The sequence below is a fragment of the Gorilla gorilla genome, chromosome 16 (genome assembly GCF_029281585.2).
Source record: "Gorilla gorilla gorilla isolate KB3781 chromosome 16, NHGRI_mGorGor1-v2.1_pri, whole genome shotgun sequence".
NCBI classification, from domain to species: Eukaryota; Metazoa; Chordata; class Mammalia; order Primates; family Hominidae; genus Gorilla; species Gorilla gorilla.
This window is the reverse complement of record NC_073240.2, coordinates 46,343,726-46,367,557: the sequence shown is the minus strand read 5'-3', so window position 1 is coordinate 46,367,557 and position 23,832 is coordinate 46,343,726. Positions and strand designations below refer to the sequence as shown.

General features: G+C 43.7%; 1 protein-coding gene and 1 non-coding gene across 3 annotated transcripts in view; both read right to left on the bottom strand.

The window, feature by feature from the left end:
* The window catches only part of BLOC1S6 (biogenesis of lysosomal organelles complex 1 subunit 6), an 84,392-nt gene that overhangs the window by 58,703 nt on the left and 1,857 nt on the right, over positions 1–23,832 (bottom strand). The window contains exons 1-3 of one of the 2 annotated variants that reach the window (XM_063698514.1): positions 18,674–18,693; positions 12,736–12,839; positions 12,341–12,465 (exon numbers count right to left, since the gene is read on the bottom strand). The exons of the other annotated variant lie outside the window; for it this stretch is intronic. The gene's annotated coding sequence lies outside the window, so the exon portion shown is untranslated. Of the gene's footprint in view, positions 1–12,340; positions 12,466–12,735; positions 12,840–18,673; positions 18,694–23,832 lie in introns of those variants that run through there. 2 annotated transcript variants of the gene reach the window in all.
* Positions 11,173–11,300, bottom strand: LOC115930944 (small nucleolar RNA SNORA41). Its single transcript, XR_004067527.2, has one exon. It is a non-coding gene; the product is annotated as a small nucleolar RNA SNORA41 (small nucleolar RNA).

Below are 23,832 nucleotides of genomic sequence, written 5' to 3'. Positions count from 1 at the left end.
AAATAGATGCCTTTTGCCATTGGTGGTAGCAATTGAGGCACCACTCCTTTGGCTTGGAGCAGGACTGACGTACCTGATATAGGGACAGGGAATGTGATGGGAGAAGCCTATGAGTGTAGGCATCAGATGTCTAGGTCTTTGAAGATCTGTCCTTTCTGTTCCTAGAACTAGATCCTGGGACAGAAGAGCAGAAGGGGAGAGATGGCTACAGATGGGCCTATGTCATTCTCTTGGGTGACTACTACAGTCCCATGGCATGAAAGTCATATGGGAGAGCTCAGACCCCAGAAGTCTCTACCTTCTCTCTGCTTTCTTGAGGTTAGTTTTCATTCTCTAAAAATGATCTTTCATTCACTGATTTGTAGACACACAAGGAAAGTTTGTCCACAGGCCAGGTGCAGTCGCTCACACCTGTAATCCCAACACTTTGGGAGGCTGATATGGGAGGGTCATTTGAGGTTAGGAGTTCGAGACCAGCCTGGCCAACATGGTGAAACCCCGACTCTACTAAAAATACAACAACAACAAAAAAATTAGCAGGGCATGATGGTGAAAGCCTGTAATCCCAACTACTCGGGAGGCTGAGGCACAAGAATTCCTTGAACCTGGGAGGCAGCGGTTGCAGTGAGCCAAGATTGCACCACTGTGCTCCAGCCTGGGTGACAGACAGAGACTCTGTCTCTCTCAAAAAAAAAAAAAAGTTTGTCCTCTAATTAATCTAAATATTTCCATGAGAATGCAGCTGCTAGAGTTCCCTTTGAGAGACAGTACTAGCTGGATTTCCTAGGCCAACTAAGAATTCCTAAGCCTAGCTGGGGAAGATGACTGAACCCACCTTTAAACACGAGGCTTGAAACTCAGCTTACACCTGACCAATCAGGTAGTAAAGAGGGCTTACTAAAATACCAATTAGGCTAAAAGCAGGAGGTAAAGAAATAGTCAAATCATCTATCATCTGAGAGCACAGGGGGAGGGACAATGATTGGGATATAAACCCCAGGCATTCGAGCAGGGAGGGGCAATCTGCTTTGGGTCCCCTCCCCTTGTATGGGGGCTCAGTTTTCACTCTATTAAATCTTGCAACTGCACACTCTTCTGGTCCATGTTTCTTCCGGCTCGAGGTGAGCTTTCGCTCACCATCCACCACTGCTGTTCGCTGCCATCGCAGACCTGCCATTGACTTCCCCCCCTCCAGATCCGGCAGGGTGTCCTCTGCGTTTCTGATCCAGCGAGGCACGCATTGCTGCTCCCGTTGGGGCTAGAGGCTCACCATTGTTCCTGCACAGCTAAGTGCCCAGGTTTGTCCTAATTGAGCTTAACACTAGTTAGTCACTGGGTTCCACGGTTCTCTTCTGTGACCCACGGCTTCTAATAGAGCTATAACACTCACCGCATGGCCCAAGGTTCCATTCCTTGGAATCCGTGAGGCCAGGAACCTCTGGTCAGAGAACAAAAGGCTTGCCACCATCTTGGGAGCTCTAAGAACAAAGACCCACCCGTTAACACCTTGTTGAGGGCAGCATTTCACAATTCTGAAGTACACTCCCTTGTCAGACCACAGGCTTGTTCATGGTGGACTTGATCAGATTAGGTTTTGTTTTTTGTTTTTTTTTTTTGATGGAGTTTCACTCTGCCGCCAGGCTGGAGTGCAGTGGTGCTATCCCTGCTCACTGAAACCTCCACCCCATGGGTTCAAGCGATTCTTCTGCCTCAGCCTCCCAAATATCTGGGATTATAGGTGCCCACCACAACGCCTGGCTAATTTTTTGTGTTTTTAATAGAGATGGGGTTTCACCATGTTGACCAGGCTGGTCTCGAACTCTTGACCTCAGGTGATCCACCTGCCTCAGCCTCCCAAAGTACTGGGATTAGAGCAGATTAGGTTTTAATTGTGCTATGTGCTGGATAATGGACAGCACTATGTGAGATATGGTTGGTATGAGGAGGGAACAATTGTGAGGCACTCCTCAAGATTTGCAGATGAGAATGAGAATCACTTGAACCTGAGGTAGGGAGGATGCAGTGAGCCAAGATCGCACTACCGCACTCCAGCCTAGGCGACAGAGCGAGACTCTGTCTCAAAAAAAAAAAACAAAAAACAAAACAAAACAAAAAAAAAACCATTTGCAGATGAGAGAATAAGCCACTCTCTGAAGGTTATTTTAGCAAGAATTCAATGCAAAGGAGGGAATCAGTTATCTGTTGGAGTAGACTAGGAGGCTGTAAATGAGCAATCAAAGAGATTGGGCCCCTCAAAGATGCTCTGTGAGTATTTTGGGGGAGGCAGGATTGTACTGAAGTTGTAATTTAGTAAACAGAGATCAAATCAGTTTTTTCTGGAGAAAGACATGAGAACAAAAACAGGTAGTTACGTCATTTTATACAGATAGTAGGTACTATCATTTGAATACGGCCCCTCCAAAATTCAGATGTTGCCAAAATGATAGGATTTTTGTTTTGTTGAGACAGGGCCTCACTTTTTTGCTCAGACTGGAGTGTAGTGGCATGATATTGGCTCACCGCAACCTTCGTCCCCAGGCTCAAGTGATTCTACTGCCTCAGCCTCCTGAGTAGCTGGGATTACAGGTGCACACCACTACTGCCTGGCTAATTTTTGTATTTTTAGTAGAGACGGGGTTTCACCATGTTGGCCAGGCTGCAATGCGATAGTTTTAAGAGGTGGGGCCTTTAAGTGGCAATCAGGCCATAAGAGCTCCTCCCTCAGGTTTGGGATTAAGTGCCTTAAAAAAGAAGCTTCGGGCAGCATTTGGTTAATTTACCCTTCCACCTCCCCTCCAGAGGATGAGGCCCTCACCAGACAACCAAACCTGCCAGCACCTTGATCACGGACTTCCCAGCCTCCAAACTGTGAGAAATAATTTCTGTTCTTTTTAAGTCGCCCAGTCTAAGGTATTCTGTTACAGCACACACAGACTAAACCAGTAGGGCATTAATCTTTTGTGCTTGGATCCTACGGCTATCTGCCCTTGCTAGGATTGCAGGTGGACCCAGAAGTCTTAATCAAATTAGTTTTCTAGGTTGTATTTCTGGTTAAGGTAACTTGAATAATCAGGCCACCTGACTGTTTTATTTATTTCTGTAAATTACTGTCACTTTCTTTAGATTTTTAAAATTTATATAAGAAAAATTTCAGGCTGGGTGCAGTGGCTGACGCCTGTAATCCCAGCACTTTGGGAGGCTGAGGAGGGTGAATTACCTGAGGTCAGGAGTTCAAGACCAGCCTGGCCAACATGGTGAAACCCTGTCTCTGCTAAAAATACAAAAAATTAGCTGGGTATAGTGGCTCATGCCTGTAGTCCCAGCTATTGGAGAGGCTGAGGCCAGAGAATCGCTTGAACCTGGGAGGCAGAGGTTGCAGCGAGCCGAGATCACTCCATTGCACTCCAGCCTGGGCGACAAGAGCAAAACTCTGTCTCAAAAAAAAAAAAAAGAAAGAAAGAAAGAAAAAAGTTTCAAACACGCAAAAGTGAATATATATAATTAATACTGTGAAATACCCTATAACTAGATTTAATCATTATCAAGATTTTCCTACACTTGCTTCACTTTCTCCCACTTTTAAAAACTAAACTAAACTATTTTAAAGAAACTTAAATTTACAGAAACAAACAACTCCATTAATAGGAACAGACACTTTTCAAAAGAAGACATACATGTGGCCAACAAGCATATGAAAAACAGCTCAACATCACTGACCATTAGGGAAATGCAAATAAAAACCACAATGAGATACCATCTCACACCTGTCAGAATGGCTATGGTTAAAGTAAAAACATAATAGGTACTGTCAAGGTTGTGAAGAAAAATAAATGCTTATACACTGTTGGTAGGAGTGTAAATTAGTTCAACCATATGGGAAACAGTGTGGTGATTTCTCAAAGATCTAAAAACAAAACTACCATTTGACCCAGCAATCCCATTACTGGATATACTCAAAGGAATATAAATCATTCTATCATAAAGACACATCCACACGTATGTTTGTTGCAAGACTATTCATAATTGCAAAGACATGGAATCAACCTAAATGTCCATCAGTGGTAGACTGTATAAAGAAAACATGGTATATATACACCATGGAATATTATGCAGCCACAAAAAAGAGTGAGATCACGTCTTTTGCAGGGACGTGGGTGGAACTCGAGCCCATTATCCTTAGCAAACTAATGCAGGGACAGAAAGCCAAATACCACATGTTCTTACTTATAAGTGGAAGCTAAATGATGAGAACACATGAACACAAAGAGGGGAACAACACACACTGGGGCCTACTGGAAGGTGGAAGGTGGGAGCAGGGAGAGGATCAGGAAAAATAACTAGTGGGTAGTAGGCTTAATACCTAGGTGACAAAATAATCCATACAACAAACCCCCACGACAAGCGTTTACCTGTATAACAAACCTGCACGTGCACTCCTCAACTTAAAATAAAAGTTAAAAAAGAGAAAAATTTCAAACATACAAAAGTATTCCAGGTTTTTAAATAAGTAAAAGGAAAAAAGTGAAGAAAATAATATAATGAATATATACAAGGTATAATGAATAGTATGAAATACCCTATAACTATGTTCAATCATAATCAAGATTTTCCTACACTTGCTTCACTTTCTCCCACTTTTATAAACTAAACTATATAGTCAGGCATGGTGGCTCACACATGTAATCCCAGCACTTTGGGAGGCCAAGGTGGGTGGATCACCTGAGGTCGGGAGTTCGAGACCAGCCTGACCAATATGGAGAAACCTTGTTTCTACTAAAAATACAAAATTAGCCGGATGTGGTGGCACATGCCTGTAATCCCAGCTACTTGAGAGGCTGAGGCAGGAGAATCGCTTGAACCCGGGAGGCAGAGCTTGCGATGAGCCGAGATCACACCACTGCACTCCAGCCTGGGCAACAAGAGCAAAACTCCCTCTCAAAAAAAATAAAAATAAAAAAATAAAAATAAAAATAAAAAAACTAAACTATATTAAAGAAAATCCTAGGCCCCTCCCCACTGCCATGGTGTAAATGTTTCTGTCCCCCAAAATTCATATGTTGAAATCCTACCCCACCCAGGTGATATTAGGAGGTGGAGCCTTTTTGGAGACGATTAAGTCATGGAGACAGAGCCCTCATGAGATAAGTGCCAAGACCCCAAGAGGCCCCTAGCCCCTTATACCATGTGAGGACAGAGGGAGAACACAGCCATCTCTTAAGCAGGAACCAGGCCCTCACCAGACATGCAATCTGCTGGCACCTGGATCTTGGACCTTTCAGCCTCTAGAAATGTGAGCAAAAAATTCCTGTTGTTTCTAAGCCACCAAGCATATGGTATTTTGTTGTAGCAGCCCAGGCTGACCGAGATAACCATTCACTTTAGTGTGGATCTCTAAAACATATGAACACTTTCTTGCATACTCACAATATTTTCCTTTGTATTTACTAGTTTTCGTAAGCTAGGTTAGTGGGAGATGAAGGCACTCTCAAGCTGTTAATAAAATCAAGTTTCAGACTCTGATTTCACAATGAACTTAGCAAAGTAAAGGCCACTTTGTGAGGACTCTTCTAATCACCAGGATTCCTCTGTCTGAACATGTTTTAATGATTGAACAACAATCCAGGCCCCCCTTGCTTTTCACATGTACAAGTCTATACACACTTGTGTGCAAATGCATTCACCATGCACACTGATATGGTGTGGCTCTGTGTTTCCATCCAAATCTCACCCCATTATCACCACATGTCAAGGACAGGACCAGGTGGAGGTAAATGGATCATGGGGGCAGTTTCCCCCATGCTGTTCTCATGATAGTGAATGAATTCTCATGACATCTCATGGTTGCATTAAGCATCTGGCATTTCCCCTGCTTGCACTCACTCCATCCTGTTGCCCTGTGAAGAAGGCACTTGCTTTTTGCCTTCTGCCATGACTGCAAGTTTCCTGAGGCCTCCCAAGCAATGTGGAACTGGAAGTCAATTACACTTCTTTCCTTCATAAATTTCCCAGTCTTGGGCATTTCTTCATAGCAGTGTGAGAACAGACTAATACACACACACAAACACATGCAAAACCAAGGGAAAAAATGAAGTAGGCTGGGCCCGGTGGCTCACGCCTGTAATCCCAGCACTTTGGGAGGCTGAGGCTGGTGGATCACCTGAGGTCAGGAGTTTGAGACCAGCCTGGCCAACATGGTGAAACCCTGTCTCTACTAAAAATACAAAAAATCAGCTGAGTGTGGTGGCGCATGCCTGTAATCCTAGCTACTCAGGAGGCTGAGGCAGGAGGATCGCTTGAACCCAGGAGGCAGAGGTTTCAGTGAGCGGAGATCACACCATTGCACTCCAGCTTGGGCAACAAGAACAAAACTGCGTCTCAAAAAAAAAAAAAAAAGAAGAAGTAAACCCCTTCTTAAGCCCAGTAAATCAGTTTAAATCTTTTAAAAAGCATAACTTGAATCTACCGTCACAATTCTGGTAGGCTGTTGAGATGAGTGGATATGCTACCTACACAGAGAACACAAAATGCAAAGGTTAACATCTATGCTGGCCAATTTTTTTTTTTTTTTTTGAGATGGTCTTGCTCTCAAGACCTGATTAGAGTCAGAAACTTGATTTTTTTGGCAGCCTGAGAGAGCCTTTATCTTCCACTAACCTAGCCTGCAGTGAGCTATAATCATGCCAGGCTGGAGTGCAGTGACTCAATCATAGCTCACTGCAGCCTCAACCTCCCAGGCTCAAGTGATCCTCCTGCCTCAGCCTCCCAAGTAGCTGGGACTACCACATCCATATGCTGCACCACCATGTCCATATGCTGGCCAATTTCTAAAAGTGGCTTCAAAAAGAGTAAATAGAACATCAGAGATATAGGAAAGTATCAGCTTCTGGAGAAGGGAACTGAAAATCATAAGGTACCACAAACAGGCAGTATTTCATGCCAGGGCAAAATTCTGCTGGTTTTGCCTTATCATTCCTATCTTGCTGTGTAAGAATCTCAATATCTTCCCCTGCCTTCCTCCATCATACTCATGTGCCCAGGGGAATGACTTCACAGGAAGTTCCTTCCTTTCCCTTCCTTTCTCTTCTTCATCCCTACCCTAACCCCCCAACCCGCCAATGCCTCTTCCACTAATTCCACAATGTCTTGATTTTAAAAACTAGGGACACATTTCTTTGGTCTAAGACATGTTTAGCACATAGCATAGCATCTGGCATACAGACTCTTTTTTTTTTTTTTTTTGAGACAGAGTTTCACTCTGTCTTTCACTCTCGTTGCCGAGGCTGGAGTACAATGGCACGATCTCAGCTCACTACAACCTCCACCTCCCGGGTTCAAGCGATTCTCCTGCCTCAGCCTCCTGAGTAGCTAGGATTACAGGCATGTGCCACCACGCCCGGCTAATTTTGTATTTTTAGTAGAGACGGGGTTTCTCCATGTTGGTCAGGCTGGTCTTGAACTCCCTACCTTAGGTGATCCGCTGGCCTCGGCCTCCCAAAGTGCTGGGATTACAGGCGTGAGCCACCACCCCCGGTCGGTATACAGACTCTTAAGGAATATTGAATGGATGGGTGGATGGATAGATGGATGGATGATTACTGTTTTCAATACAAGGATAATACTTTAAGACCTACCCAACTTCTGATGGAAGTGCAACATGACATTGAGGGGCCATTGGCAAAATTGGGTAACTGGTCATAACAACTGGCTGTATACTCAGGAGGTTGGAAAAGCAAAAATATGACATACATACCCTCCCCACCACCATTATGAACCAACAAGCCTAAGAAAGGAGGAAAAAGGTCAGAGTGAAAAGACAATGGGCACCTGACTTATACAAACCTGATGCAAATCTTGATTCCTAACTGTGTGACTTAGAACAAAAATATTTATAAAATTTCATTTATTCCATGTACACAATGGGAACAATAGTGTCTACTATGAAGGATTGTTATAAGGATTGTATTAAATAGTGGGCCGGGCGTGGTGGCCCACACCTGTAATCCCAACACTTTGGGAGGCCAATGTGGGTGGATCACTTGAGGCCAGGAGTTCAAGACCAGCCTGGTCAACATGGCAAAACCCTGTCTCTACTAAAAATACCAAAAAAATGAGCCAGGTGTGGTGGCGCATGCCTGTAATCCCAGCTACTCAGGAGGCTGATGCCCAGGAATCCCTTGGACCCGGGTGGTGGAGGTTGTAGTGAGCCTAGATTGTGCCACTGCACTCCAGCCTGGGTGACAGAGTGAGACTCTGTCTCAAATAATAATAATAATAATAATAATTAATTAAATAGTGTATGTAAGGTTCCTAGCACAGTGGGCTCAAAATATTATAATTTTTATTACATGACAATATTTATTATCATTTAGAAATTTATAAAGGGAACCTGGGAAATTATGGTTCATTTGTGAAATAGGCAAGCTAAATAAATAAAATTAATTTCAGAGAAGACTGTCAAGATGATATCTTTAAAGAGAAAATTTGACAAATTTCTGTGAGGTTTTTACATGTTTAAGTGGTTAAAAAAATGGAAAAGTAGATAAACAACAGCTTAGTATTATTCACCTAGAAGCCTTAATAAAACCTTGGACAGGTTTCCAAAGGACAGGCTAATAATAAAAGTTGCGTGAAAGTGGAATGTTTTGTGAGGCAATAAGGAACTAGCTCAGAAGCAAAAATAATGGGCGGGCCTGTTGATTCAAGGTAGGGGAGGGAACTAGAGGCCCAAGTGACAGTTCCTGGGAAGGCAGTGGATATATGAAGGGCACGGTAGTCTCATCTCTAATTCTGGATTTCTCGATGGAAACTGTGCAGTTCTCAACAGAAAGATGGAGTCCTGTGCACTTGGGGGAATCTGGGCAAGTGATACTTGGGTGTCAGGTACCCACAGAATGGACCTCAATAATAGGAAGGGAGAAGGAGACTAATGTTAATCTAGTAGTGACTAGATCAGGCCATGTGCCAGGCACATTATCTCATTTAAGTCACCATAACCCGACACTAGTTATGTTATTACCTCCATTTTACACAGAAGGACACTGAGGCTCAAAGAGATCTTATAATTCATCTAAGTTCACTCTGCTAGTAAAGGGAGGGAACTCTCACAGGTATCAATGCCCCAGGCAGCAGGCTGTGGCCTACTGGGTTGCTTGCTGACCACCTACTCTGTGCCAGGCACAGTGCCAGGTGCAGAAGATACAGTGGTGTGCAAAGATACAGTCCCTCACTCTCTTGGAGCTTAGAGTCTAATGAGAGTTAGTAGCAGCCATTAGTCAAATAATGCCACTAATGAAGATAACATTACAAAGTGAAACATGTAACAAATTGACTCATCTAGACTTGGGGCATGATGGGTGCCATGCGAGTGGCTCTAGAGAGCTTACTAATTAACTAGCTAAAAGAATGATGAAGAAAGGTATTCCAAGTGAGGAAGCTGCACATGAAAAGGCCTGTGCTCAGAAACCCAGAAAACACAAGTTTACTGCAGCTACACTACAGCTCAGAGGAAAGAGGCAAGTGCCTGAGCTAAGCGTGGAGGCATGGAAGAGGTTGGAGCCACAATCAGATTTCCATTTTGAAAGGTCCAGTGTATTTTCACAGGAGCCACTAAGATGCTTGAACAGCCACAAGCAAGCATTCTGGTGGGTTCCGGGGCCCCAGCTATACCCGGCCCAAATGAAGGCAGTTGGGTGGTATAAATACTGCTGCCTTAATAGTACATTTGAGGGCCGGGCACCGTGGCTTATGCCTGTAATCCCAGCACTTTGACAGGCTGAGGCGGGTCGATCACTTGAGGTTAGGCGTTCGAGACCAGCCTGGCCAACATGGTGAAACCTGTCTCTACTGAAAATACAAAAATTAGCCAAGGATGGTGGTGGGTGCCTGTAGTCCCAGCTACTTGGGAGGCTACTTGTGAGGGCAATAGGGTGAGAGTCTGCCTCAAAAAAATAAAAAATAAATAAAAGAAAATAGGTCAGGTGCTGTGGCTCACGCCTGTAATCCCAGCACTTTGGGAGGCTGAGGTGGGTGGATCACGAGGTCAGGAGTTCAAGACGAGTCTGGCCAATATAGTGAAACCCCGTCTCTACTAAAAATACAAAAATTAGCCAGGCATGGTGGCTGTAATCCCATACCATGGGCGCCTGTAATCCCAGCTACTTGGGAGGCTGAGGTAGAGAATTGCTTGAACCCAGGAGGCAGAGGTTGCAGTGAGCCGAGGTAGCGCTACCTCGGCTCACTGCTCTCCAGCCTGGGCAACAGAGTGAGACTCCGTCTCAAAATAAGTAAATAAATACATAAATAAATTTTTAAAAACAGTACATTGGGAAGTGAGGATTGATGAAACCAAGAGCCTAAGTCTCAGGCATCTGTGCTAGGAAAGGACATACTAACATGTGTAAATGATCTGGAGGACAGCCTGTGCGATAAAACCTCTAACAACACTTCTACACAGATAGGTCTAGATCAGGGGTCAGCAAGTGCTGGGCCAAATCGCGCCAGTGCCTGTTTTTGTACAGCCTGCAAACTAAGAATGGTTTTTACATTTTTAAGTGGCTGAAAAAAATGGAAAGAAAACTAATATTTTGTGACACATTAAAATTATATGAAAGTCACATCCCAGTTTCCATAAATAAAGTTTTATTGGAACACGGCCATGCTCATTTGTTTATTCTCTTTGGCTGTTGCTACAACAGCAGAGTGACTGACTGACACCTGAGGATTGCTGCAAAGCTAAAATTATTATTATTATTATTATTATTTTTGAGACGGAGTCTTGCTCTGTCGCCCAGGCTGGAGTGCAGTGGCGCGACCTCAGCTCACTGCAAGCTCCGTGTCCCGGGTTTACACCATTCTCCTGCCTCAGCCTCCCAAGTAGCTGGGACTACAGGCGCCTGCCACCACGCCCGGCTAATTTTTTGTATTTTTAGTAGAGATGGGGTTTCACCGTGTTAGCCAGGATGGTCTTGATCTCCTGACCTCGAGATCTGCCCACCTCGGCCTCCCAAAGTGCTGGGATTACAGGTATGAGCCACCGCGACTGGCCTAAAATTATTATTTTTAAAAAAGAACAAGAAGCAGCATTATTCAAATACTGAATTATATTTTTTCCAAGTCTTCTTAATTTGTTTTGAAATGGATCATCTCCTGCCAAACAAAACTACAGAATACATCTTGTGTCTGTCACACATATGCCTACTCTCTGTTTTGCTAAGAAAGAGGTGTTTAATCCTCTTTTCTTTCCCACAGAGAAATGCAACAACTGCTACCATAAGAAGAGCTGCAGACCAATAGTGGTGGAAGTGAAATTATTTATTATCTGGCCTTTACAGAAACCGTTTGCCAATTCCTGAGCTAGATAATCAGAATAGCCTATAAATCTGACCATGTGATCTGACAATTGACAAATGAGCTCTCATGGGAGCAAGTGCAAAATAATGCACTTTGAGATAAAAATATCCAAACTATTTACAAAAAGAAGACAGGCCCATGAGCTTTGAGGTCACAACTCAGGACTAAACACAACTGGGAGGATTAAAGGCAGCTAGAGTAGTAGTACGTGAATGTCCTCCCCTAAATTATAACAATCAGTACACAGTAGAAGGGGTTGGTTATCTGTGGGCCTCACCTGACGTGGGCCTGGGGAAAAATTTCCAGGAAAACTAAACTAGGATTTTCCACTTTCACTTAAAAATTACACATAGGAAGAGGCAGAGGTTGCAGTGACCCCAAATGATGCCACTGCACTCCAGCCTGGGCAGCAGAGCAAGACCCTGTCTCCAACCAACCAACCTTTTTCTCCTTTCAAAACTTTTGTTCTAGGCTGGGTGCGGTGGCTCACGTCTGTAATCCCAGCACTTTGGAAGGCCGAGGCAGGCAGATCACCTGAGGTCAGGAGTTCAAGACCAGCCTGGCCAACATGGTGAAACCCTGTCTCTACAAAAATACAAAAATTAGCCAGGCATGATGGCGAGTGCCTGTAATCCCAGCTACTTGGGAGCCTGGAGTGGAAGAATCACTTGAACCTGGGAGGCGGAAGTTGCAGTGAGCCAAGATCGTGCCATTGCACTCCAGCCTAGGTGACAGAGAGAGACTCTGTCTCAACAAACAAACAAACACACAAAAACCTTTGTTCTAGCTCTAAGGCAACTTGGCTTCTCATATCACTGGTCCTGTGAAGGGGGCCATGCAGGGAAATGGCAAAGGTATATCCCCCAGGATTATGAAGATAACCACAACAGTGATCTACTGAGTCTCTTAAGGGCAGTTGTTTAGCATGCATTAGCTTCCCCAGCCTGACCCACAGGTGTCATGTCCACACCTGCAAAGCTGCAGAACTGACCTGGGACCTTGATGGCTCTAGCAGGGTTCTGACCATGGGGGCCCTGCCTGGATGTGGCTGGCCTTCCTCTTGGACAACTCTGACCTCTTCCATTTTCATGTAACAGGAGTCACATCCGGAGTTCCCTGAGAAGACATAACTCAGACCAGTGTGCTGCAGGGCCCAAAAGGAACAAGGTGTCTTTCCCAAATAAGATTCTCTCCCCACCCAGAAAAGACTCCGCCAATATCAGGGTCCCAGAACCTAGTTTAATGCCCAGGTAAATTAGTCCCAGTAAACTGAAAGTCCCATGTCCTGGGAACCCCCCTCACTCCCAAGCGAACCAAGTTGGTCACCTGCCAGACAGGTTCCTCATTTACAATAGGCCTCTTATCCTACTGTTCCCCAGGGCTTACCTGGGGCTGCTCCACAGTTTCTGCTGCCCCAAGCCCAGCACTCAGAATATTCAGAGCTGCTCCTTCTTGGGAAGGGTAGAGGACAGCATGGGCTGAGGGGGTCACTGGGGACAAGATTGGGATCAGAGAAGATCAGGAGACTAAGGAGAAGGGGTTCCCAAGGAGCCCCAGCTGTTAGAGAGTTGGATCTAAGACTCTGTCTTTAATGCCTGCTTGTGCTTCTGTTCATACAGTGCAGATTAAACAGTTACCGGAATCAGGAAAGTTTTTCAGTATTTACATTGTTTAGGGATAAGGAAGAACTACTAAAGGGAAGGCTGCCTTAAATCCTATTGCAAATGAGCAGAATGTAAATTATTCAAATATAAATAACAAAGAGGAGGGTAAAACTGTTGGTCACTATAAAATAGCTGTAATAACTACAGTAATTTATATTTAATTACCATGTGGCATAGGGATTATGAGACACTGCATCATGCATATCATACACCAAGCTCTTTGTGATAAGGGCAACAAATTCTGCTCCATTGTGTGTGCTCTTGGGATCAGCTTAAAATCACTAAAGATAAAATTTGGCTTAGTCTTGGGATTTGCTTCAGGGAACACAGGCAGTTCAACAGCAGGTGAACTTGTTACATTTGATTCTGGGAGGACCAACATAAAGATACCTCAAAAAAAATTAATGTCATCTTTATTTGTAAGGGAATTCTGGAAAAAGTTCAAAGTACTTTGCAGATTTTAATCTAATTAATTCTCACAATGACCCCTCAAAGGAGTTTATACAATGGCCTTCATTGTTTGAAGCCACAAGTTACTAGAGGCCACAAAAGAGTCACTTTGTCTGCAGTTGTTTCTTTGTCCTGGCTTGATTCGTAAATGTTATAATGTTCTTTGAAATAGATATAGTATAAATATGAACTAAGAGTGTATTAATAATCACTGATCTTATAAGACACATTGATATCACCACTTAAAAAAATTCCTTAGAAATGGCCTTACACTCCAGCTTAAAGAAATAGAAATGTTTATGTTAAAGGAGAATTTAAGGTTATGGATAAACTCTCTATGATTAAAATATTTGCATATATTTGTCCATGAGTATTTACTGGGTTCCTGCTGCAAGTATGAGATCAGGTGCTATGGCTGCAAAAACAGCTTAGGATAGGAATGAAGTAAGAATGTGTGGTGGAGTTCTAAGTAAGTTCGAAATAAGTCAGAATGCGTCATTAATAAACCAAGGACTGGGTTTAGCAATCCTAAGAAGAGATGAATGTAAGTGGAAAATTCTTTCTTTTTTGAGACAGAGTCTTGTTCTATCGCCCAGGCTGGAGTGCAGTGGCGTGATCTCGGCTCACTGCAACCTATGCCTTCCAGGTTCAAGTGATTCTCATGCCTCAGCCTTCTGAGTAGCTGGAATTACAGGCGTGCACCACCACACCCAGCTAATTTTTTTGTATTTTTAGTAGAGATGGGGTTTCACCACATTGGCCAGGCTGATCTTGATTGAATTCCTGGCCTCAAGTGATCTGTCTGCCTTGGCCTCCCAAAGTGCTGGGATTACAGGGGTAAGCCACCACCCCCGACTGAGAATTCTTGACGATTAGCATTTGTCCATACCCTTGCTTTGTAGTTTAGTTCAGGTGGCATGGTCTTTAATGTCTCTTTCTGGTAAAGCGGTAAAGGAAGATGCTTTCACATACAAAATCTCATTTGATTCTTACAGTGTCCCAATGAAATAGGTAAGACAAACATTATTTTCCACTTTTTACAGACAAGAAAATAAGCTGAACAATTATTAATATTACACTGCTAAGGGTCACAGTGAACGGATTACAAAATTAGATGCTGAATCAGTTTCTTTGAATTCTCTTGTGGTGCTCCTGTCTATGATGAAACTCCCAATGTATTTCCAAGTTCAGCCTTCCACCCTCAACTTTAAGCTCCTCTAGCCCAGCCACCGCCTCAGACTCTGGGGCTGGTATCCTAACTCCCAAAACCCCTTCTCATCTTGGACCTCCTATTCCTGCTAATTTCAGCCAGATATGCTTAGAGAAATCCATAGGAACATTTACTTTAAAACTAAGGGTCTCAGTTTGGCCAGGCGCAGTGGATCATGCCTATAGTCCCAGCGCTTTGGGAGGCCAAGACGGGCAGATCACCTGAGGTCAGGCATTCGAGAGCAGCCTAGCCAACATGGTGAAACCCCATCTCTACTAAAAATACAGAAATTAGCCAGCATGATGGCACATGCCTGTAGTCTCAGCTACTTGGGAGGCTGAGGCAGGAGAATCGCTTGAACCCGGAAGGTGGAGGTTGCAGTGAGCCGAGATTGCACCAATGCACTCCAGCCCAGGCAACAAGAGCAAAACTCTGTCTCAAAACAAAACAAAACAAAACAAACAAACAAAAAAAGCTAAGGGAAAGCAAAAAACAAAGCTATGAAGACAATGAACTTGACTAAATTTCGGTTTTGGCTGGCAGGTTGGTTTGCCTTACGGGGTAGATGGGCTCTTGACCCTCTCCTTTATCTCCTCCCTGTCCAAAAGGGGGCCTTTGCCATCCTTGGGCAATTCTCTTATCTATTTTGGGTCCTTCTCCTTCTCTTTCTCCTCCCTGAGAGGAGGTATTAAATTGAAACTCCAGACACTCTGTCAGAGGCATTTAAACCAGAGCAACTCCATCTTGAATAGGGGCTGGGTAAAATAAGGCTGAGACATACCGGGTTTCATTCCCAGACAGTTAAGGCATTCTGAGTCACAGAATGACATAGGAGGTCGGCACAAGATACAGGTCATAAAAGACCTTGCTGATAAAACAGGTTGCAGTAAAGAAGCCGGCCAAAACCCACCCAAAACCAATATGGGGATGACAGTGACCTCTGGTCGTCCTCACTGCTACCCTCCCACCAGCATCATGACAGTTTACAAATGCCATGGCAACGTCAGGAAGTTACCCTATATGGTCTAAAATGGAGAGGCATTGCCCGACACGGCAGCTCATGCCTGTAATCCCAGCTCTTTGGGAGGCTGAGGCAGGTGGATCAAATGAGGCCAGGTGTTTGAGACCAGCCTGGCCAACATGGTGAAACCCCATCTCTACTAAAAATACAAAAATTAGCCATCCTGAGTGACAGAATGAGACTCTGTCTAAAAAATAATAAATAATAAAAAGGGGAGGCATGAATAATCCACCCCTTGTTTAGCATATAATCAATAAATGACCATAAAAATGGGCAACCAGCAGCCCTCAGGGTTGCTCTGCCTATGGAGTCACCATTCTTTATTCCTTTACTTTCTTAATAAACTTGCTTTCACTTTACTGTATGAACTCGTCTCAAATTCTTTCTTGTATGAGATCCAAGAACCCTCTCTTGGGGTCTGGATCAGGACTCCTTCCTGGTAACAACTCATAGAAGGAATAAACTATTACACTCACTGTAGTTGTGTATCACATCACTAACCCTTGTTCCACGCATTCAACAACTTTCATCCCCTCCTGAAGAAGATAAGGGGACACATTCTAAAACATCCTATAGGAATCTCCTACGGCCACATACTCCAATAGAGATGCATTCTTGGGATGGGGAATATGCAGAATTTGAACCTCAACCAAGTAGCATCTTCTCCCATATTTCACTTTTAAAAAACTTTTCCACTTTCTTTTTGTTCATTTTCAATGGGGATTTCACAGGATGATGCTGAAGTCTCAAGGTTCTGGCAAATCATTGATATATGAAACAGGGATCTCTCCTGACATGCTTCAGAGTCTAGATGCTTTTCTATAGGGCATTCCATTTTGGGGCAGAAAGAAACTGAGCAGATAGTGTGGGGTAATGGTTAAGAGATTGAGCTCAGAAACAAAGCTGATCCAAATTGAGTTCTTGCTCTGTTTGCTAACTGCATGATCCTGACCAAGATACTTAACCTCCCTGAGACTCTATGTCTTCACCTACATAAAAAATAACAGCTTGGGGCACATGTCCTCAGGACCTCCTGAGGCTGTGTCAAAAGTAAAAAAAAAAGGAAAATAAAAATAAAAATAATAATAGCTGGCATTGATTGAACGCATACTGTGTGCTAGGAATTATGTGTGCTAAGTTTTACATGCTTTACTGGCATTATCTTATTTAATCCTTAGTACAACCCTTGTGAAGTGGGTACTATTATTATATCCATTTTATATGTAAGAAAATTGAAGCATAAAGAGATTAAATAGTTTGCCAGAGACCATACAACTATAAGTGGTGAGGCCAGGACTCAAACACAATCTGTCTGACTCCAAGACCCATGCTTTCAATCACTACCTTCATCACAGTGATGTGGTAATGATTAAATGAGCTAATGTAAGTCAGGTGCCCTCATAGTGCCTGGCACACAAGCCTTAAGTATCCTAGCTATGATATTATTTTCAGTAGGTTTTTTGTTTGTTTTTTTTAATGAGATGGAGTCTTGCTCTGTCGCCTAGGCTGGAGTGCAATGGCACAATCTCTGCTCACTGCAACCTCCGCCTCTCAGGTTCAAGAGATTCTCCTGCCTCAGCCTCCCAAGCAGCTGGGATTACAGGCACCTGCCACCACAGCCAGCTAATTTTTGTTGTTGTTGTTTGAGACAGAGTCTCACTCTGTTGTCCAGGCCAGAATGTAGTGGCACGATCTTGGCTCACTGCAACCTCTGCCTTCCGGATTCAAGCGATTCTCCTGCCTCAGCCTCCTGAGTAGCTGGGATTACAGGTGCGCACCACCAAGACCTGATAATTTTTGTATTTTTAGTAGAGACGACGTTTCACCATGTTGGTCAGGCTGTTCTCGAACTCCTGACCTCGTGATCCACCTGCCTCAGCTTTCCAAAGTGTTGGGATTACAGGCGTGAGCCACCAAACCCCGCCCTAATTTTTGTATTTTTAGTACAGACGGGGGTTTCGCTATGTTGGCCAGGCTGGTCTCAAACTCCTGACCTCAGGTGGTCTGCCCACCTCAGCCTCCCAAAGTGCTGGGATTACAGGCATAAGCCACAACACCCAGCCATTTTTTTCAAGAGATATCTGGACCAGAAAACAAATTTTGACATAGGAAATTTTATGCTCATCCCTTTCAACTGCCCCAAGGTATGTGTCTTGCAATTCAGTTGACAGGCTTCTGCTATTGCCTAAATCTGCATATTATGAGTTGCCTGGTTGAGAGACTAACTAAATGGTTGGCAGCCTTTTCCATCTGCCATGCAAGAAGTTATTCAGGCTGGGCTTGGTGGCTCCTGCCTGTAATCCCAGCACTTGGGAGGCTGAGACAGGAGGATCACTTCAGCCCAGGAGTTCAAGACCAGCCTGGGCAACATAGTGAGACCTGCCCCTCCACCCTGTCTCACTAAAATAAAAAATAAATAAATTCTTCAGACTAGAAAAACGTATGAAATCTCTTAAAAAAGAATGGCATACTGAGCAATAGCTAGCAAACAGAATTGCAGGCAGTACCGAGATTATAAGTGTGCACTGTTTCAAAAGTTCATTTGTCTATTATTATAAACTCCGAGTGCGTAGAAATAAGGTTGCAAATTGTAGTTACATTCCAAGCCTATTTGCAGAAGTCTATGTATTTAGCCCATTTTGAAGCTCAATGATAGAAATCATGCCACTAGTCTGAGGGCAGGCTGAGGAATAAGAGCCCATGTGATAAAGGAATAAGAAAAGTGTCTTTCCTGGTACGCAGGAAAACTGATACATAACATATTAGTTATCTATTGCTGTGTAACGAAGTATCCCAAAACTTGCCATGTTAAAACAAACATTTCTTATCTCATGCAGTCTCTGTGGGTCATCTGAGAATGGCTCAGCTGGGTGGTTCTGGCTCTGGATTTCTCCAGGTTTTAGTTAGTACTGCCCAGTCAATAGTTATCTGAAGGCTTAGCTGGGACTAGAGGGTCCACTTCCAAAATGGTTCACTCACATGGCTGTTGGCAAGAGGCCTCAGTTCCTCATCACACAGGCCTTTCCACAGGGCCACTTGAGTTCTTCATGACACAGTAGCTGGCTCCTCCTAGTGCAAGTGATCCAAGTGTGAGGATGAGGAGGCAGCTGCAATACCTTTTATGACCTAGTCTTATAAGTCACACAGAGTCACTTCTGCCATATTCATTATAGGCCACATGCAACTCATTTAGTGCAGTCCACGCTCAATAGGAAGGAAATTAAGCTCCACCTCTTGATGAGTAGAGTATCACAGAATTTGTGGATATACTTTAAAATCACCATATAGAGTTTTTGTTGTCCTCCCATCACTTTGTCCAGGTACCCAGTGAGAAAAATAATAAAAACAAACTGGGATGCAGAACTGCAGCCCTATTCAACAAAGCTTGCTGTAAGTACCCAAAACAATTCACGCTCTTGCCTTAACTTTTCTTAAAAACATTTATCCAATTTCTTTAAATGGAATCTTGTTTGAAGGATTTATACTAAAGAGAAAATGATCACACTCCTAAAATATTTTCTTTATCCATTTGTATCTCTCATTAGTAGAATTTCAGACAGTATAACAAAGTGAAATTCAAAACAACTACAAAAAAACCTACTCCCAAACCCGGTGGATTAAAATATTTGGAGTTAGGAAAGCAACCCCCAGTAAGATCTCTCCTTTCAGCTGATTATTACCAGAGTGCCCTGGTTAACTAGGAAATAGTTTTCCCTTCCTGGTCTAGGGAACATGGAATCTCTGATCTAGGTTTCCTACCTTGATTCCCGTGGCTGCAGCTCTGTAGAAATATGATGGGCATTTAAATCTGAGGAGTCATATTTAAAGGAGTTGATTTCTTGCATCTGAGGCATACAAGATTCTAAAGTGCCATTTCAATCTTCAGAGGAAAATGATGTTTCATGTGACTTTTTATTGTCTTTTTTGTAACTTGAAATCTGGTAATACATGGGGACTGTTATAAAAATACAACATTCATAAACGCTGGATAGGCCGGGCGCGGTGGCTCACGCCTGTAATCCCAGCACTTTGGGAGGCCGAGGTGGGCGGATCACGAGGTCAGGAAATCGAGACCATCCTGGCTAACACCGTGAAACCGCGTCTCTACTAAAAATACAAAAAATTAGCTGGGTGTGGCGGCGTGCACCTGTAGTCCCAGCTGCTGGGGAGGCTGAGGCAGGAGAATGGCGTGAACCCAGGAGGCGGAGCTTGCAGTGAGCCGAGATCGCGCCACTGCGCTCCAGCCTGGGCAACAGAGTGAGACTCGGTCTCAAAAAAAAAAAACGCTGGATAAATAGGAGTTTGCCCTACAATTCAACTCAAGTAGAAGCTAGGGGCTGGACCTTTAAGATGAGCTCTCCTGACAATGTTGTTGTTTTTAACCTAATTTGACTCAATCCAATTTGAGAATACGATGAAAGCTAAAAGACTTATCTCAGAAAATATACATGTCCTCAAAATTTTGCACATAAGTTTAAGGCCTCCCAAACTCCCTAAAACCCACTCAGAAAATCTAGATTAAGAATCTCTAAAACAGCCAGGTGTGGTAGCTCATGCCTGTAATCCCAGCACTTTGGGAGGCTGAAGTAGGTGGATCACTTGAGGCCAGGAGTTTGAGATCCGCCTGGCCAACATAGTGAAACCTCGTCTCTACTAAAAATAGAACAATTAGGCTGGGCGAGGTGGCTCACGCCTGTAATCCCAACACGTTGGGAGGCCGAGGCAGGTGGATCACCTGAGGTCAGGAGTTCGAGACCAGCCTGGCCAATATGATGAAACACAGTCTCTACTAACAATACAAAAAATTAACTGGGGGTGTGGCAGGTGCCTGTAATCTCAGGTACCCAGGAGGCTGAGGCAGGAGAATTGCTTGAACCCTGGAGGCGGAGATTGCAGTGAGCAGAGATCGTACCACTGCACTCCAAACTGGGCAACAAGAGCAAAACTCCGTCTCAAAAAAAAATAATAACAATAAATAATAACAATAAAAATAGAAAAATTAGCCAGGCATGGTGGTGCTTGCGTGTAATCACAGTTACTCAGGTGGCTGAAGCATGAGAATTGTTTGAACCAGGTAGGCAGAGGTTGCAGTGAGCCAAGATCACACTACTGCACTCCAGCCTGAGTGACAGAGCAAGACCCTCTCAAAGAAAAAAAAAAAAAACTAAGATTTTGCTAGGGGTGCATATTGCCATTCCATTGTGATATTATAATTTAGGTTTAAATCAAAAGCTACTACAGAATTTAAATATTGGCTGGGCGTGGTGGCTCACACCTGTAATCCCAGCACTTATGGGAGGTTGAGGCAGGAGGATCACTTAAGCCCAGGAGTTCAAGGCCTGCCTGGGCAACATGGCAAAAACCCATCTCTACAAGGAAAAAAATACAAAAATTAGCCGGGCATGATGACAAGCACCTATGGTCCCAGCTAGTCAAAAGGCTGAGGCAGGAGGATAGATTAAGCCCAGGAGGTCAAGACTGCAGTGAGCCGAGATCGCACCACTGCGCTCCAGCCTTGGCAACAGAACGAGACCCTGTCTCAAAAAAACAAAAAACAAAAAAGCCACAATTATTTCTTCTTCTTCTTTTTTTGGTTTTGTTTTGTTTTGGTTTTTAAAGATGGGGTCTCCCTCTATTACCCAGGCTGGAGTACACTGGCACAATCATAGCTCACTGCAACCGCCAATTCCTTGGAGGCTTTAAAAAAATTTTTTGGAGAGACAGGGTCTCAATATGTTGCCCATGCTGGTCTTAAACTTCTGACCTCAAGAGATCCTCTCCCCTTGGCTTCCCAAAGTGTTGAGATTACAGGTATGAGCTACTGCATCTGGCTGTTTTTTGTTTTTTTGTTAAACAGACTCAATAGCCAAAAGGACACCTCTATAGGCACACCTTGTTTTACTGTGCTTCACTTTCTCGCACTTCTTAGATACTGCCAGTTTTGCGAATTGAAGGTTTATGGCAACCCTGTGTCAAGCAAATCTGTCGCCGTCATTTTTCCAATAGCCTGGGCTCACTTCATGTCTCTGTGTCACATTTTGGTAATTCTCTTAATATTTCAAACCTTGTCATTATTATTATATCTGATATGCTGATCTGTGATCAGTGATCTTTGATATTACTATTGTAATTATTTGGGGACATCACGAACCTTGTCCATATAAGATGACAAACTTAACTGATAAATGTTGTATATGTTTTGACTGCTCCATTGACCAGCCATCCCCCTTCACTCTCCCTCTCCTTGGCCCTCCCTATTACGAGACACAATATTAAAATTGGGCCAGTTAATAACCCTACAATGACCTCTAAGTGTTTAAGTGAAAGGAAGAGTTGTATATCTCTCACTTTAAATCAAAAGCTAGAAATTATTAACCGTAGTGAGAAAGGCATATGGAGAGCTGAGATAAGGATGGGCATTGTGGCTCACGCCTATAATCCTAACACTCTGGGAGGCTGAGGTGGGAGAATTGCCTGAGCCTGAGCAGTAGAGGCTTCAGTGAGCCATGATTGTGCCTGTGCACTCCAGAAAAAGGAAAGAAGGAAGGAAGGATGAAAAGAAGGAAGGAAGAAAGGAAGGAAGGAAAGAAGGAGGGAGGGAGGGAGGAAGGCAGGCAAGGAAGGAAGGAAGAAGGAAGGGGAAAGGAGGGGGGAAGGGGAAGGAAGGAAGGGGAAAGGAGGGGGGAAGGGGAAGGAAGGAAGGGGAAAGGAGGGGGGAAGGGAAGGGAGGGAAGGGAAGGAAGGAAAGAAAAAAGAAAGAAAGCTGAGATAGGCTGAAAGCTATGCCTCTTCTCTTTTTTTTTTTTTTTTTTTTTTTGAGACGGAGTCTTGCTCTGTCATCCAGGCTGGAGTGTAATGGTGCGAGGCTCACTGCAACCTCTGCTTCCCAGGTTCAAGCGATTCTCCTACCTCAGCCTCCCAAGCAGCTGGGAGCTACTCGGCACATGCCACCACACCCAGCTAATTTTTGTATTTTTAGTAGAGACAGGGTTGTCTCTACTATGGTAGAGGTCCACCATGTTGACCAGGCTGGTGTCGAACTCCTGACCTCAGGTGATCCACCTGCCTCAGCCTTCCAAAGTGTTGGGATTACAGGCGTGAGCCACCATGCCCTGCACTATGCCTTTTCTTACCCAGGTTGTGAATGCAAATGAAAAGTTCTTTTTTATTGTTTGGGTTTGTTTGTTTGTTTGTTTGTATTAAACTTTTATCACTCGACTCTGGGAAATGGAAAAGTTCTTGAAGGAAATTAGAAATACCCAGACCAGCCTGGGCAACATAGTGAGACCCTGTCTCTATTTAAAAATAAATAAATAAAATATTTTTTTTAACAAAAAAAGAAAAGTTTGAAGCTAGCAGAGGTTGGTTCATGAGATTTAAGGAAAAAAGCAATCTCCATAACATAAAAGTGCAAGAAGCAGCAGCAAATGCTGATGGAGAAACAGCAACAAGTTGTCCACAAGGTGTAGTAGCTAAGATCATTAAAGGTGACTACAATAAACAACAGATTTTCAATAAAGGGGAAACAGCCTTCTATTGGAAGATTCCACCTAGGGCTTTCATAGTTTGAAGCTTTGAGGCCAGGCATCAACTTCTGTCTAAGGACAATCTTACTCTCTTGTTAGAGGCTAATGCAGCCCGTTGCTTTAAGTTAAGGCCAATGCTCATTTACCATTCCGAAAATTATAGGGCCCATAGGAATTATTCTAAATCTACTCTACCTGTGCTCTATAAATGGAACAAAACCTGAGTGACTGGCCGGTCGCGGTGGCTCACGCCTGTAATCCCAGCATTTTGGAAGGTCGATGCAGGTGGATCACCTGAGGTTGGGAGTTCGAGACTAGTCTGGCCAACATGGTGAAACCCCATCTCTACTAAAGATACGAAATTAGCCAGGCGTGGTGGCACATGCCTGTAATCCCAGCTACTTGGGAGGCTGAGGGAGGAGAATAGTTTGAAATCGGGAGGCAGAGGTTACGGTGAGCCGATATCGCGCCACTGCACTCCAGCCTGGACAACAAGAGTGAAACACCATCTAAAAAAGAAAAATAAATGAATAAAAAAGAAGAAATACCTTTCATAAGGCTATAGCTGCCATTGATTCCTCTGATGGACCTAGGTAAAGTAAATTGAAAAAC